Below are 16722 nucleotides of genomic sequence, written 5' to 3' on the forward strand. Positions count from 1 at the left end.
AAGTATTTACGTGAGAAATAAGTAGATAGAGACTACACAAATGAATGTGTCCAATCATTCACCTCCAAGTTTAATTTTCTTACCTTAATCACCTTGTACATATCTACTGTTGGCGGGCTGGCACACACCCCAGCACATCACAGCTTGGGGAAGGCTGAGGTGAATGCTTCCTCAGTTACAGCTTACACGAGAAACCTGAAAGGACTTTTTAGATCAGAGCAGATAAAATCTGCACTTCTGTCTTGTCCATTCACCAGGACAAACAAGGGTACACCTCGCCCCAAAAATTCACCTGGGTAGCCTGTGGCAGGAGGCACGACAGCGACAGAAGTGGCAGACCCTGACAGCTGCTTGTTTGCTGACTCTGCTAGTGTCTGATCTTCCCTGTGCATGAACCCTCAAGCCTGGCTCTTACCATCAAACCAGTGTACAGCTGGGAAATGATTCTCCATCTTAATTTTCCTCTTGCTTGCTCTTTGTGTTGATCAGATCTCTGTTTGGTTACTTTCTAAACTTATTTCCATTTTTTAGCAGAGATCATTACATCTTGTTACGGTTTTGTTCATTAAAATGATCTGCATTTGCAGGAAGTGGGGGCAGTTAACTTCTCAAGGCACTGCCTCACTACTGATCTGTCAAGCAGCATCAAACACAAGGAAAAACTAATACAGGGTCTGGATTATTTTCACAAAACCAAGGAAAACCACCAGGAAAGCAATGTCTCCATGTGTCCTGTCTGCCAGCCAGACCCACAGCCAGGCTCTGCAAGGAGGAGCTCTGAGTGAAGCAGCCCTGGCTAGCAGAGGAAGCACTTCGTAATGGCATAGTCCCTTAAAGCAGACCCAGCTTCAGGATCTAAACCCTAGACAGGATTAATTACCCAGCAAGCAGCTTGTTAGAAGCTATGTTGGCACGCAGATAAGGAGAACTGTAATGGAATCAGCCAATTAACCAGCCGATGGTGCTGAACTAAATGTGACCCCATCGTTAATTGTGGTTGTTTCTCGGCAGTTTTCTCATCGCACTGGGTGCTCAGGAGAAGAGGAGAGAGAGAGGGCTTACCCAGGTGCTTAATTTATTTCTGCTCACAAACAGGAATCATGGGATATAAACTTCATGACAATTACATGGCAGAGCTTTAAATCTTATTACACCTACTCTTCCTGAAAGAGACAGCAGATGAAAGTCCTGGAAAAGCAGAAAAGGCCTCCTCACACTCTTCAGCAGAGTAAACAGCTGTCCGATATAATGAAGCCTTCTTAACGTAGTTTACCTGGAGGTAAATTTTCTGTGTGAGTGGTGTGTGAGAGGAATTCCTCTTGCTCTATCTGCCACATGGCCTGTGGCCCATCTGCCCTGTGCAGAATGGAGCCGGCACTCACAAAGAAACCTGACATGAAAAGCTCAGGATGGCCTCGAGCTACAGCTGTGGATCTGGCTCCAGACTTCCCCTCAGTTCAGAGGTATTTGAATCTCAGCCCGTTGCAGAGCTTTTGAGCCAGATGGAAAATCCAGGAATGAGTTTCCTTAAAGTTCAAGAAGGTTCAAGAGGTTTTGCTTTAAGTCTGTCTCTGGGGATGACCTAAAGCAGTCAGTGATGCAGAACAAAGGTCTGTCTTCTTGTGGCTGCTCCCCTAATGGAAATGGTTGGAAAATTCTTTGTTAGGAATTAATCTCTCATGCTCCTGAACAGCGAACGCTTCCCTGGAGTAAAACTATGATGAAAGAGCATCAGTCACAAGAATGAGTACATTAATTGCTAAGTGTGGCCTTGCTTCCTGGAGCATGTGGAGTCTGCACTGATTTAGCCACAGCTAGACCTGTAACACAGCCTCTGCCATACCTGCCTTGGACTTAAAGTCCATCTTATTCTGCATTCTATCTGACAGTAGCCAATGTGGTGGCTTAGAGCAAAACACAGGAGAACAGGGTGGAGATTCTCCCAATTTCCTACAGTCTGGAGCATAGAAACTTCCTGAACTGGAGGTTGCATCTGCATCTCTGAGTTTAGCATCGCTTTTTAGACTTTACTTCCATGAGCTTTCCAAACCCTTTGAACACATCTATAATCATGTCACTGACTTGCATCCTCTGGCAATGAGTTCCAGGTTTGGCCGTATATTGATGAAAAAGCAATTCTTTTTACTTTCCTTTAAAACTTTTGCCAAATAACTTTGTTTCCTGCCCCCTAGCTCCCATGCGCTGATAAAGGGTGAATGATCATTCCTTACATCTCCATGCACATTGTGACTTGATGGATCTCTAGCATAACCCCTGCATCTGTCACCTTTCCAAGCTGAAGAGCCTGGTTATTCTCCCTTCGTAAGAGAGTAATTTCATACCTGTCGCTTCTATGCTTGTCACTTCTGACCCACAACTCTTTAAAATTTCATCCTGTGGCTGCTCTCAGCTCTGTCCCTGCCCCTCATTCCTAGCCAGAGCCCCCTGTCACACTGCAGGACTCCTGGCAGTACTGCCACACTTTTTCTCATTCCACTACATCCTCTCTGGGGGACCAAGACTGCAGGCAGCTTTCAAGACACATATGCACCATGGATTTATGCAGCAGTATAATGATGTTTTCTGTTTTGCTGCCAGTTCCTTTCCCAACCATTCCCTCCCCCCGCCTCCAGTGTGACTGATGCTGCACAGTTTTCCTCCCCAGGATGGCTCCAGATCTCCCTTCTGGGTGGTAATAGCTAACGTACATACACATCCACTTATCACTGTTTTTCCCCACATTACTTCTACGTTTATCAACACGGAGTTTCATCTGCCATTCTATCACCCACTCACTCTGTATCCTGCAGCTCTTTGTTCATTACAGCTTATTACAGCAATCTCATGGAAAAACAAGCTCATTACAGTTGAGAAACTCTCGCCTTATTTCACTGACTGAGGGGCTGCCTGTGTTGGAGGTGGTGCTGACTACTTGAATTTCTTCCCAGCTATTAACAGAGGGCCTAGTGTGCACTCCCATCCCCTACCCAGAGGGGCAGGGCTGATTGAGGCTCCTTCATCAGCCAAAAGGGCAAAGGATCACATGCACAACACACCATTATTTCCCTACTGCTGGCAACTTTCTCCCAACAGACTGCTAATGGCAGTCACCTACCCACATTCCCCTCCAATGCTACCCTTTCCCAGCACCAATGCTTCTTAATAGAGGGAGAGAGATCAGCAGAAGCAAGACCCTTCCCAGCACAGCCTGAACTTGTACGCTAAGGATCCAAGAGGAGCATGGAGAAGGGGAGGAAGGGAAGTGCGCTGGGCAAGGCTATCAATATCTATCGCAACAGAGAGGTAAAAAACAGAGCAGGGAAACCCCAGACCTTAGTGCAGCAGTTACTTGGACCCATTACCATGGAAGGGATCCGGGCCAAGGATGTGTTCTCCAGCTGGGGAGGACATGCAAAAGCACTTCCCTCCCCCTCTCCCCAGAGGAGGCTTGTCTGTGTGGTACCCCGCCCTGGGGGAAATGACTGTCAATCCTGTTTTATAATTTTATCTCATTATTCCTGGTTATAGCCTGTTATAGCCACTTAAATTATTCCCCTCCTTTGTGGAACTCACACCCAGCAAGCACACAGGCACATGTAATCTTGTTTTCTCAGGCTCCTTGTTATCTATGTTGCATTTATTTATTTATTTTCTTTCCTCACCAATCAGCCTCTCCAATCCTACCTTACATCTTGGTGCCTCTCCCTGAACCATCCCACATTTATCTATACCTTTTTGCTGTGATACAGCCCAGAACTGAATGCAGTATATTTTGCTTGGGATCTCATCAAGCATTGTGAGGAACCAGTGCCTCCCTCACCTGTGATTTGATGCCTTTCCACACACAGAAAAGAATCTCATTAGCTACTTCGTTTTGCTACTGTAATACACTGTAGTCACACATGATATTCAATTTGCTGTCTGCTATCACACTGGATCTCTTTTAGCGTAACAGCTTCTCAGGTCCTTCTTCCACTAAATCATTGTAGGCCAGATAACCTAAACAGAGTACGCTGATTTGCACCAAACACTTAGCTTTTGTTTGGCATAAGTCTTCTTTAGGGTAACCAGACTTCTTCAATGCAAGTCAAATCTCATCGCTTGTATTGTTAATCTTTGCAGTTTCTGGGGGATTTTTCTCCAAAAGAACAGTCATAACTTTCTTCTCTGGTATCACTTGTGCATTTCCACCTGCACAGCCCATGAGATGACTGAGTGTTGTACACCTTTAGATACTTATCCCACCCCTAGGATATTGCATTTCATTTCTAACTGTGTATACATGGTTTATACAGGGTATACTGACAGTCAGCAGTCTAGGTATGAGAATTCCTTTCCAGAATGACTGGAAATGTGTAGTTCAAACAAACTTGTGCCTGATTTTCCACATCTCCACTTCTGGTTTCAGTGGCGGCCACACCAGCATGCAGGCAGAGCCCAGGAGTGCCACAGCAAGGTCTGTGAGAACTGCTTGGCAACCTGTGGCTGCCTTCATCACAGGCTTTCTGCGTTTCAGATTTCATCCAGTCCCACAGAGCAGGGCTAGCTCCTACAAAGCCTTTCCAGAAGTAGCTCCTACAGCGCACATGACTTTTTGCCAGCTGCCCAAAATGTTGCATAAGAGTTGTCAGAATTTAGACCAAGACAAGAAGACTGATTTGGGCCTGCATGTCCTTACCAGGAATAGGAGGCTTCAGGGAAGTGGGAAACTTGTCTCATTGTGCTGCTGACTGCCTCTGTTGCCATTCATTCCACAAAGGATGGGAAGCTGTGAGGGTCTTTTGCTTGCTCTTTGGAGAACTGGCATTCACGCCTGCAGAGAAAAGTTTGGTAGAGCCTTTGGTAGAGCCTCCAAGCCACATAACAGAATAACCAGATGGAGAGCTGGCTGCAGCATGAAAGAATAATGGAAGAAGACAGAGGGGGCAAGTATCTAGCCAGCTTCTTACCATGCTGACCCTGAGAAGCAAAAAGAGAGTCCTTCCCAGCCTCTATCACTAGCCAAAGATTTGCTTCCCTCCTATATTAAAGAAACACCCCATCCTGTTCCCACGAGCTCCAAAGCTTTGGGTCCGTGTTGCAAAACAGCCTGTGCAGATTTAACAAAGAACATGGGTTCTGAGAGTGCTGGACAGGCAGAGGAGTCAGAAGAATCAGCAACCTGCTGGTATGGCAGGGCAGGGCTGAGAGCCCTGGCAGGGTGCCTGCAGGCTCTTCCCCCGACAATGAGGGCTGAACTTATCCCTGGTCACCACTTGCACAGTTACTAGGGGCAGTGTCAGACAGCTTTGCAACCAAAGACTTAAGGCAGGCAAAATTTACTTCTCTAGGTCTACTCTTTTTTCAGAGTGTATTTTCTTTATTCTCTACTTTACAGTAGAGAATTCTCTACTGTATTTTCAGAGTGGCTATGTTTAAAAGTAAGTAAAGAAGTCTGTACAGATGGGTTTGCAATGCTAAGTCTGGCTCTTCATGAACAATTTAAGCCAGAATAAGACAGCACAAGTGGGGATAAATGTGCCTTTACACAGTTATACACTGCCTGATCAATTCTTATGCTGTCAGGAGCTTTCTTGGTCTTTGCTGAGAGTTAGGGCCAGCAGGAATTGATCTCTTTTGTTCTCGGCTTGATGAAGTCTTCATGAGCTCTTGTAAACTAAGCGGCACCTCCGCTATACTTGCTGTACTGGCAATTTCCAGAGCAAGTCAGCTGTATGTGCTTATCAGGGAATTCCAGAGATTCCTGTTTATAGCAACATTAAAATCCCCTTGAAAACAATTAGCACAGATAAGGCAGGTAGTGAGGAACAGTAGATTTCCTCCATAGATTTCCTTTATCCTTGCAAAAGGTCTGGTAGACTTTAACACCTCAGCCTACATCTTTAGTCTGTTCTCAATATCCATACAAAGACAGCACACAGTGTTACTTCTGTTCGCAGCAGCTGGGGGAAAGCCTGCAGTCTGTGCTGTGAAGCTGTTTCAGGATCCAGATGCATCATGCTCAACCCACTCGGACTGTGGCTCTGCAGGAAGGCAGGCCCAGCTGGAAGGAGCCCAGTGCCAGTTCAGTATGAAGCACTATGTATCTCAAACACCTGAGATGTCACTTGACAGCTCGAATTTACTCAAAAAATGGTAATGAGAAAACTTTGTCCGAGCAGAGTTGATGCTGTACCAGTTATTTTCCAAACCTCCTCCTCCTCCCCTGCAGCTGACAGAGGCCAGCACCATGCACTATGCAGTTCAACTGCCTAGACAGAAAATCATTTGGGCTCCCTTCCTGATGCGTGTATTGCAGCCTTGGGAGGCTGCAGGAGAGCAGAGATCTGGCATTGAAGAAGGTACAGCCATGCTCTTAAACTAAGTACCTACATGCTGTGCAGCTGCACTGGGCAGCTTCCTCCCTGCGCTCCCTTAACGTCCCCAGTGTGTGTGATTGCTTGGCAGCAAAGAGGAGCTTCATCCCCACCACTATCTGGCTCCTGCCCCCCAGGGGTTTAGGAGAACACATTTTAAAAACCCTCCCAGGAGCTCACTCAAGCTCTCTGTTTACACAGCAGATTGGTGGCTTCTCGTTTGAAGTCAGGATTTAAGCTGTTCTTTCTAATTACAGAGAGACTCAAATCTGAGAGATCTCTGCTGTAGAAGACTAAGCACAGAGGGAAAAAAAACAGTTGCATAGGTAGAACAATACTACATCCAAACCCTAGAGTTTGCTTTAAATAGAAGGCCCCTGCAGCAAAATAGGACATACGCTGTTATTCGTCCCCTATAGTCTCTTTTCATCATGCTATTTTCTGCTCATCACCTCTGTTCCTTGCAAGTTATCACCAGCACTCAAGGACATTTGTTCCGCTTTGTCTGCTACAGAGGATGGGGGATAGTAGAAAATATCTGAATCCCAGTGAACTTCCCTAGACAGACGGATGAAAGCCAGGGTATTTCCATCCTTTCCAAACTGACAGCTGCCATGGGATATAACTACATTAGTAGATTATACATTGAAGTTCATTTGAACTGATCAGCTACTAATGTTTCCATTAGGAGAATAAAAAGGAATATAATGCCACCCCATTTCAGAAGAGCAGCCACAGTTTTTAAATGATTCTTCAGTAGCTCTTGTGTTTCTTAGAGCCAGAAAGTGCTGCCCCAGTACCTCAGTTCCTGTTCCTACACTCATCCCTGCAAGGAGGACAGGATGCAAGAGGAGATTTGGGGCAAGTGGGACAGCAATGTTTGCTCCAGAGTGCCTTGTCTCTGAATAGTGTAAGGTTTCCCATGAGCAGGGCGGTTCTTACAGGTCCTACATGATGGGGTCCTGAGCCTGCCTGGAGCTTCCAGACACTGCTGTCAACTGTGTAAGATGGGACACTGCCTCGGCTCCTTTGCTGTCACTAGCAAGTGTGATGTTTTGGCAGTTGACAGAGGAGGCAGAAGGTGGAGACAAGGTGAGAAAAGACTTTGGGAACTTTCCCAGCACATCAGAAATAGTCCTCCAGCCACACAAACTTACAGTCAACTGATTCCCAGTTCACCTCGGGTGTGTGAGCCAAGCAGGGAATACATTAAATAGAAGGTGGAAAGTAGCACATTTGAAACAAGCTGAAGCACATGAAATCACAACCTGGAAACAAGTCCAGCCCTTTCCTCACCTGAGTCTCCTTTCCAAAGGAGAACTGCTCTCTGTTGGCTCAGGGCAGTGCCTGTCCCCTTGGCTCACTGTGGACTGAAAGGCTAGCACTTCAGTAATCAGATTAAGAGCCTCAAACAACAGCTGTGTTTGTTCTTTGAATTAAAGGCAAAATAATTATAAATGATTGTTTTCCTGCAAATTAAAAGACTTGTTTCCTCCCCTCCTGATTTCCAGTTTGTTCCCTGAATAAATACATCAGAGCATTAACAGCAATGAACTACTGCTGCCTGGATCACACTGATCTGTGCAGACTTCATAACATTTATAATCTCTTATCTGAAAATGACTTAAGGGAAGGGGGCCATAAATCCCATTGAAAGTGAATTCCTTCCAGTGTTATCCACTATTCAAATGGATATAGGCTGAATAATTGGACCTGGTTAATTAAAAGCTGCAGGGCACCAGTGGGAGATACTAATGTAGGTCTTCACTGATCCCCCCCCACCCCTAAGTTTTTTTCATTATTTTAGAAGATACAACCCCCCACTGCCCCAGCTTCATTTGCTCCGGACCAAGTGACTCCAGAGTGGGATCCCTGTGATCTGTGTCATGGCTGCCATGTTCCTTTTGCCCTGCAGAGCAAACACAGCTTTGCTCACACCACCACGCTAGTAACATCCTAGCATGTACTCCTCTACCCAGTCTAAGGGACTCCTTGAGTATATTTAAGTCACAGCTTAAATGCTTCTCCTCCTCAGAGTTTCTAACAAAAAATCATTACATTAGCAACAAAAAATTATTACAAGAGCTTATGTTCAATGCCCTGTGACACACAGGAATGTAATCCCTGTTTGAAGGTAACTAAGCTGTGGCTGACCTAGGGATCCAATCCAGATCCCATGGTGGACACAGCTGCAATACCATCTTCCTGCCCACTGGTATAGCTTGGGACTCATCTGCTGCAGAGAAAACACCACATAAGTGTAATAGTATTTATGTGGCTGAACCAAGGTGTGATGTTGAGTCTTGATGCAAATTTTCTGCCCTATGTTCCCAGTTTCAATGCCATTTGGGCACCAAAAACCTCAGTAAAACAAGACAGTGCCAGAGACAGCCTCTACAGGAAAGAAAAGTATGATTTGATGGGAAGAAAATTAAAATTACCCCAGTTCTCACACTCAGGATGTCACTTCCATAATCATTTTCCCCTGTCTCCCTTTCACCCATTGGACTAAATCTCAGCCAGATCTCCCATGGGTGTTTGACGACTTGGCAACAACTTCAGGAGCTGAGCCCTTCAGGAATTGTTATTAGGAGCAGAAATTACCACTGTGAAATCTGAGACAGTTTTCAGGCACATAGCAGGAGGAGAGGAACACAGGCAGAGAAGCTTTACCAAATCTGCAGTGTAAGTCATTCTTCTCCTGTTTCTAAGTTAAAATCACCGGCTTCCCAGCTTGAATATTAAGCATGGAGCAGTGAGCAGCAGTGAGACAGCTGCGGTGATGAATTTTTATTCCTTTGTTAATGGGGGTATAGACTCTGAAGGGAAAACAGTGAATAAGGGAGGCAGGGAGAGAGGGGGAAGAAAAAGCTAGTGGATGTTGCTGGTGCTGGGAAGACTGCTCATACTGAAGTTAATAGTGTGAATTTTATTTTAGAGGAGAAGAAGGAAACATATACCCACTCACAACACATACACACTTCACCACAGCCACCCTCTCCCTTGCACTGAGTCTGCCCCCATGGAGGGAAACCCACTGACTGCCTGAGCTGGGGGACCCTACTGCAGACAGCAAATAGTACTGGCAGTACTTACGCTGAGCAGCTTTTCCATGGGCTGCTGTGTCACACACCATAGTGCAGTAACTTCTGCTGGGGTAAAAGAGGCTTGTTCCCTTGACAGGGGCTTCTCTGCTCCCCCTTACATAAATATGTATGTATACAGTCTTTGTTCTTCCATCTCCAGAGAGTCTTTCTCTAAAATGCCAGGCAGAAGCAACAGCTGGTTATTCTGCTGCACTTGAGCAGACGACTGCACTCAAAATGACCCTCAGCTACTTGGGTTTCCCTGAGGTTTTTCTTTTTAACTATCTGTCACAGAAAAGGATCCCCTTTATTAAATTAAAGTAAGGCCAGTGTCAACACTTCTGTTAGAGTAGCACCTGTGTCCCATCCCTGGCTATCTTGGCTTTAGGTCACTGACAGGGTAAAGGGTAAAACCCAAGTTTTCTCCACCTGCATGTATTGCTGGTGTTCAACAGAATAAATCCTCTGCAGTGACACTATGGTGAAATCCCCAAAGCTAATGGCCTTCATGTTCCTGGGGATTACTGATTGAAATCTACAGTTCAGTCACCCTCTGCAACTCTTGCTTGCTTAAAATCTCTTAAAACCAGTTTCTGTATCTCTCTGCTGTCTCACAGTGTGATCAGACACATCTGAAGAGGCCACCAAACTACAGAATTTAGGGGGTGCTCACATAATATACTGGCTTGGCAATTACATGGATTAAGAAGTTCCTGCACCTCTACCTCTTGCTGTTTCTTCCCAGTCCATTTTACAGCTCTTGCCTCCTCAATTGTGCCAGAATAGAAGAGTTCATAGGCCATGATGCAAATTGGGCACAGAATGATCTGGGAAAAAAATAACCCTTTTTTTTTTTTTTTTTATTCAGTTGTTTTCCACAATGAGGTGTGTACTGAAAGATGAAAGTGACTTTTTTCCTTTGGGATAATACAGTTTCCCTGCACTACGGTTAGCTTGCCACAATACCAAACTAAAAAAAACAAACAACAAACCACTAATTTATTTGAAAATGTTCTCACATCTAGAGAGTAGAAGGCACAGGTAGGCCATCAGAAAATGCCAGCTAGGGCAGCCAGGGAGAGTCTTCTTTGGGTAAGGACTGCAGAGCTGGATTCCCAGTCTTGGATGACCCCAACATCTGGTTTCACCCAAACCTGCTACAAATTGAATAGTAGCCCCTTAAAATTATAAAGCTTCAAGCTTAAGCTCCTTGGGACACCAAAGGTGATGATTTTCATTGTACAAATTGAAAACCTGAGAATTACTTGTCTGACTCCAGTACCAGGTAGGTGTACTGAAGTTTTCTATCAGGTGAGTGCTTATAATCAGGTGCGGTCTCACACAGACAGACTCCACACTAGCAGCCCCTGTGCCATGACTAGGGCCAGCTTCCCCCTCCCAGGCACTTCAGAAGGGAGCCATCGGCTGGATGGCAAGTGCAGGGCAGAAAGAGCTGCTCTTCCCCGAACAGTCTCAGGCCAAGTGTGAAGAACAGCATGGACTTCAGATGCTGTGAAGAAAATCCGATTCCCCAGAGTATGAATGGGTTGAGGCAGAGAGGGGCCCTATATAAACACTAAACCAAGGTCATCTGCAGTTTAGGGAAAGGTAGAGCCACATCAGAGCTGAAGGACAGAAAACTGTTGGTCAGATGAGGATCAACCAGAAGCAAAGGACGAGTACTCCACCACCACTTGAGAAAGCCTAAGGCAAGAGAATATGTCGAGGACAGGGATGGTTTGCAGAAGTATGCAGGACAGCATTAGAACAAGCACTCCTTGCCTTTCTAACAGTGGTAGGACACAAAAAGTTGATATAGTAAAATATATCCATTGTATCTGCACTGTTAAAGTTCATGGTCTGCACAGACTGGGCAATCTGGAGATTGCTTGACCATCCCGTAAGTCCTACAACATGTCCTAGGAAAGAAAGTTCTCAGTCTGAGGCCACCAACAGGAAAATGAAGAGGTGTGCCATTTTCTGAAGGTAATAATAAAAAGTCAAGAGTTTTACAGGCACTGAATTTTGTCACAGTAAAAACCAAGAAACCTTGTAAATCGAAAATGAGTCATGTAGCTGTGTGCTGTGTGGCACTGGCTGAAATAAGGACTCCAGTTATTTGTGTGGGGGAAGGGAAGGCACAGTTACTCTATTCTCCTGCTGTGTTTGCTTAAAAACTCTACAGCATGTGATGAGTTGATCCTTTCCTATTTAATGACTCTGAATTTCCCTCTCCTCTAACACTGTAACCAGCCTCTTTGCAGGGGCAGTTCATTTCCAACTCAGGTATCTGTCAATTTGTTCTTCCAAGGCTTGCAGTAAAGGGCCCCTGTATCTGTTCAAAGAATATAGAGTTGTACGGAGGTTTTTGCAACTGTTACAGAGACAACAGGGTCCTGCTACCCACCTTTCTGGCTCCTCAGCTTCTGCTAGGTCTGTCACTCTCTACTGACTAAAGACAGAGCTTGGGGAGTGGAGAGAATGGAGACTATGCTGAGCCTTTTATTGTGGAGTAAGAGAACATATGGAGCACTGACAGAAGGAAGCAGAGGGGGGTGAGTAACCCTGATACGGTGGGAAATAGAGGGAGATGGGAAAACAGTACAAAAAGCTACAAAACATTAACAACCTCAGTGAGAAGTTCTGAAGAAGATATCACCCCCTTTTACTTCAGAAGGACCCAAAGACAAACCAGGTTGACAGCAGGATACAGACACCTGTGTGTGGACCCAGAAAGGGCAGGTGAGCCCTTTCTAGCAGGTGTGTGATGCAGACAATAAGGATAATGTGCTGCCATAAAGACTGCTAAGTGCCACAGGCTCCAGGGCACATGGTGCTTTCATCCCCAAGTACTCCTCATCAACTTTGTTGCAGATCTAGAAACACCTCAAATGTAGTCAGGAAAGCCGCTACCATTCAGGTAGACCTCTGATTCTCCTCTCTGAGGAATACACAAGGCTAAGGTCTCAGTAACCTAGCTTTAGTCTGGGAACATTAGGTTCATCTCCTTCACAAATGCCAGAGGAGCTTTTCAGCACAGTGTAAGAAAACTATGCTTTTAAGTTGCCAAATGGAAAAACGTTAGGAGCTTTGTAAAGAGTTCCTATAAAACAGCAGAAAAACGCCCTGATCATATTCTTGTGAATCATCTGCAGGCATCTGCAATCCCTGTGCTGTGCCCCTTTGCAGGTACAACCAACCCGTGCAAGAAGCTAGAAGTGTTCAAGCGTGAAACTGTGGCAGGGGCAAAGCCCGGAACCACAGAACTGACCCTCCAGGGCTCCCTGTGCCAAGGGCCAGGCAGAGAGGTGCTGGGGTACAGGGACCACGCCACAACTGGGCGAGGCTGGAGTGCAGCAGAGAACAGGGAGGCGTTCAGAGCACACAGGAGAGAGAGGCTGAGGGCGACAAGGCAAACCATGAATTAAGGTAATGCATCTTGAAGATGCTCTCCAGAAGCAGCTGTCAACAATAAGGCTACTGAGGATAAGTGGGATTTGAGTGTAATTTGCAACACTGAGGTAAGGCTAACCTAGCATCCTGGATCTGCGCACCTGGGACATGTGGAGGCTGGTGGGATCAGCTCAGGCAGAAACAATTGCTTTCTAACTCTTCTCTTTTTAGGAGTGAGTTTTCTGCCTCTGAAACTGTAGATAAATTCTCATCAGCAACAATAATATCAGGAATTAACACTGCAGCATATCTGAGTCCCTGGATCTCATTGTGCTGAACATGACTCTGCCTCTTCAGCATGTTGGTTGCTCAGCAGACTTCGCATAAACAATTGGCATTGGTGGGGTGTCACAGTAGGGCATCTTGTTACTGCTCATCAAATATCAGCAGCTTCCACTGTGTGCCGCAGAAACGGGGAGAAAAGTGTCTCATCTCATCCAGTTCTTGTGTGTGATTGTATCAGCATTTTTCTGAGATGCAGTTAGTTGGGTTCTAGTACAAAACTGTCACTCCACCTTTGAACAAATGATAGTAACATTTCACCTACCCCCAATGAAAGAGACACTTGCTAGAGATTAAATCATAAACCCTGTCACCCTCCACCAGTTTTAAAGTGCATGAAGTAATAAACCCTGCATCTCTCTGGCAGTAAACAGCACGGCAATTAGCACAGAAAATTCTCCCTGAACTACTTCTTGTAAATGGAATGTCTGGGAACTCCCCTCAGAATAAAACCATAACAGCAACAGACAAGAAGGACCAAGGACTTTCCAGTGACACTTTTCCACCCTCCCCACACAGCCCTTTCCCTACAGACATGGCAGCTTGAAGAAGAGTCCTGGGTCCCTGCCATAGAAAACCTTTGCAGCACTCTGCCCAAGCAGAGAACAAGCTACCAAGGGACCACAACCCCTTTGATTTTGCTGAGGCAAATCTACTACCTTGCCAGCTCTCAGGCATGCTGAACTGATTTCCTTCAATGAGGTAAATCACACAAACAGGCTTAGCCCATTGCTTTCCACTGCCCCTGGCTCTGACAGCCCAGCACTGGCACAGCTCACTTCATTTCCCCTCACAGTGCACATGGGGTGCTGGGTGGTATCTAGTTCCTATCTCCTCCAGTTGTATTCTTTACTGTGAATGATTTTTTCTTTTCTTTTTTTTTTTTCTTTTATCTGTTTTTAAATCTGCCTGAACCCATGCTAGACTTCATGCTTAACACTGAATGACCATTTGGTGTTTCTCCCTGTTACCTTGACATGAGCTACATCATCTTGGTGGATTATTTCTTCTACCCTTATTATTTCCAGATCTCAGTACAACTGTCAGCTGCTGAACATACTCCACATGCTTAATGGTTTCCAAGAGAGACAGGAGAGAAGCTTCTAAATATGGGCTTAGAAGCCACCTAGAAAACTGAGTAGCTCTTTTACAAACCAGTCTGAGCTTCTCTAAGCCCATAGACTTTTGCCTTCACACTAAAAATATGCAAAGAAATAAAAAGAATTAGCAGTAGTGACTGGGCTTATGAAGCAAATTCCAGAAACTGGAAGCAGCCTTGCTGTTCTGAAGCAGAGTATACACCCTCTGAGGACACTGCTTCTGATTTATAACATTTACCTTTGACACTGCAACAAACTTTAGTTCCTGAAAATTGTGGCTAGTATTTAAGAAACCTGAGTCTGGCAGCAGACAGCTGGGCAGAAAGAGCAGAAAAGTCTTCCTACACTGTGTGTCATGCAAATGAAACAATTGAGAGCTCCCCAAACTAGAAAATACATAGGCAACATGTAGAAAGGATCAAGGTCTCACTAATGCCACGTCACATTACATCTAAACCCACTTGCTTTCAGATACAGAACCTGTGGTTCAGCCCTGGGATGCTGAGGGAGCTGAGAAAATAATCAGCAAGGCAAGGCTGGCTCCCATACATTCCTCTGAACAGCTTTCAAGAAGGTGAAAATCAATTAGATGGATGACAGATGCTGTAGGGATCTGCTGCAGACAACAAGAGAGAAGGCTACACTACACACAGATGTAGTCTCGGTAGTAAAGCACTTGCCAATAAGAATGTTTCCCCTCTTCTCATCTGATACTCCCTACTTTTATTCTTGCTCCTGTTTCCCAGCTCATCCCTTCACAGCTAGCCATAGCTAGCCCTCAGGCTACCTGCCAGAGGGCCATTCTCATTCACAAGGAGCTAAAGTGAAGGCACAAAGCCGGCCAGTCAGAGGCATATTAACCAGGCCTCACAGGCAGCAAGTCCCTTTCTGCCCTCCCTGAGTCCATTCAGGGCATAGATTCTTGCTATGCAAAGAAAGACCTTGGATATTTCAAAGGAGAAAAGGCATCTGTGCTTGCTTTTGTCTGGGGATTTAAGCACCAGTTATGTGTTTGTCCCAGAAGATTTAGTCAACAAGAGCTTTAGTGGCCAAAGAAACAGAAGCCAGCCTGGACTGGAATGGGGCTGGAAGGAAAGTAGATCGGGTTTCCAAAGTAGTTATGTAGGAAGCCATCATTAGATGCTGAAAAGTGCTCTCAAAGTTTCATGTTGGAGCTGAACTCAATATAATCAATGCCAGCTGTTCCATCAGTTTCAATAAGATGCCTGTCAGGCCCTTTGAGAGCAAACCATAAACTGGCACCAGTTCTCCCTTCCTGAAAGCAGCTGATGCTCTTTTTCCCTTCCAGCAACACAGGTTCTCACTTTCTGATGGATGTTTGCCTCATTGCAGTATTCTGATGGCAACTGGTCCATAGGAAAACCTAACAAGGGACGAAATAGGAAAACCTTGCTTTCCACACTGATTACTCACAAGTGAGTTGCTGAGACTCAGGACTTCCAGCAACTCACCTGGTGCTCAGCTTTCAAGAAGTTACAGTGGGTGCAATTCCCTGTGCCATGAGACAGACAGCACTTACAGTAGCATTGAGGGTACAGAGGATGAGAAGGGTGGTATCAGCAAGCTATTCAAACAAAACTGGTTGGTTTTGAGCATCCTTTCCAGGATGCTTACGCTATACTGTTTTTGTTATACATGTCATGGAGTGGTCCTGGGCCTTGCTCAGTAGGGCAGGCTGCCTGGGCGGTGCAGAGCTTCCATGCCCTATACTCTGATTTCCCTGCTGAGAGAAATGCCTGGTACCAGAGTCTGGGTTCAAATTAATGTGAATGCAATGTGTCTGTTTGGGGCTGAGAGGCTGGAGGGGAATAGTGTGGATGCACTGAGTCACCCAGGACATGGAAAGGTAAAAGGAATGTTCTTTGCTTGAGCTGTAGAAGCACAGGGACAGATGCTCAGCCACACTCTAGCTCCTCTGTGGCTCAGAGTTGGAAGTGCAGTCGTATCTTCACTCTTGGGGGAGAAATCTTTAAGGTAGCGCACTGCAGCCGTGGCTTTAATACAATGTTTGACTCTGGCAAGAGGTGCTGTGAGTCTGAGGAGAAAGAAGCATACATGGGATAGAAGGAACCAAGCTCAATCACCTCTGTAAAATCCAACTATTCCTGGCTTCACAGAACAGCTTTTTGGACGTGGCTGTGGTAAGGAGTGGTTTATAGAGTCATCCTGAGACTGTTAAATGACACTAGGATTCAGCAAAATGCTGCAAACAGAAGCTCTGCTTGTGAAATCTCTCAGCTTCCAATTAGGACGATGCTGAGTTCCTTCCCCAGGGCATTCTCATTGCAAACCTCTTAACAGTTTTCTTGACTGCCTTTCCACACAGTCTCAGGGATTTAGGCACCAGCTGTTACTGGTGTCTTAATTCTCGTGACTTTTGAAAATCTTAGTCACCGTGCACATTTGCCATGTTCATACAGCACT

The 16722-nt window shown here is 45.5% G+C and overlaps 1 long non-coding RNA gene across 1 annotated transcript in view; it reads right to left on the reverse strand.

Moving 5' to 3' along the window:
- LOC130153834 (uncharacterized) overlaps positions 1 to 16722 on the reverse strand; it is a 59753-nt gene that overhangs the window by 37778 nt on the left and 5253 nt on the right. Inside the window, exon 2 of the long non-coding RNA XR_008823510.1 lies at positions 4679 to 4813. This is a non-coding gene — a long non-coding RNA (uncharacterized LOC130153834). The remainder of the gene's footprint in view (positions 1 to 4678; positions 4814 to 16722) is intronic.

The sequence above is a fragment of the Falco biarmicus genome, chromosome 8 (assembly GCF_023638135.1).
Source record: "Falco biarmicus isolate bFalBia1 chromosome 8, bFalBia1.pri, whole genome shotgun sequence".
Classification (NCBI taxonomy): Eukaryota; Metazoa; Chordata; class Aves; order Falconiformes; family Falconidae; genus Falco; species Falco biarmicus.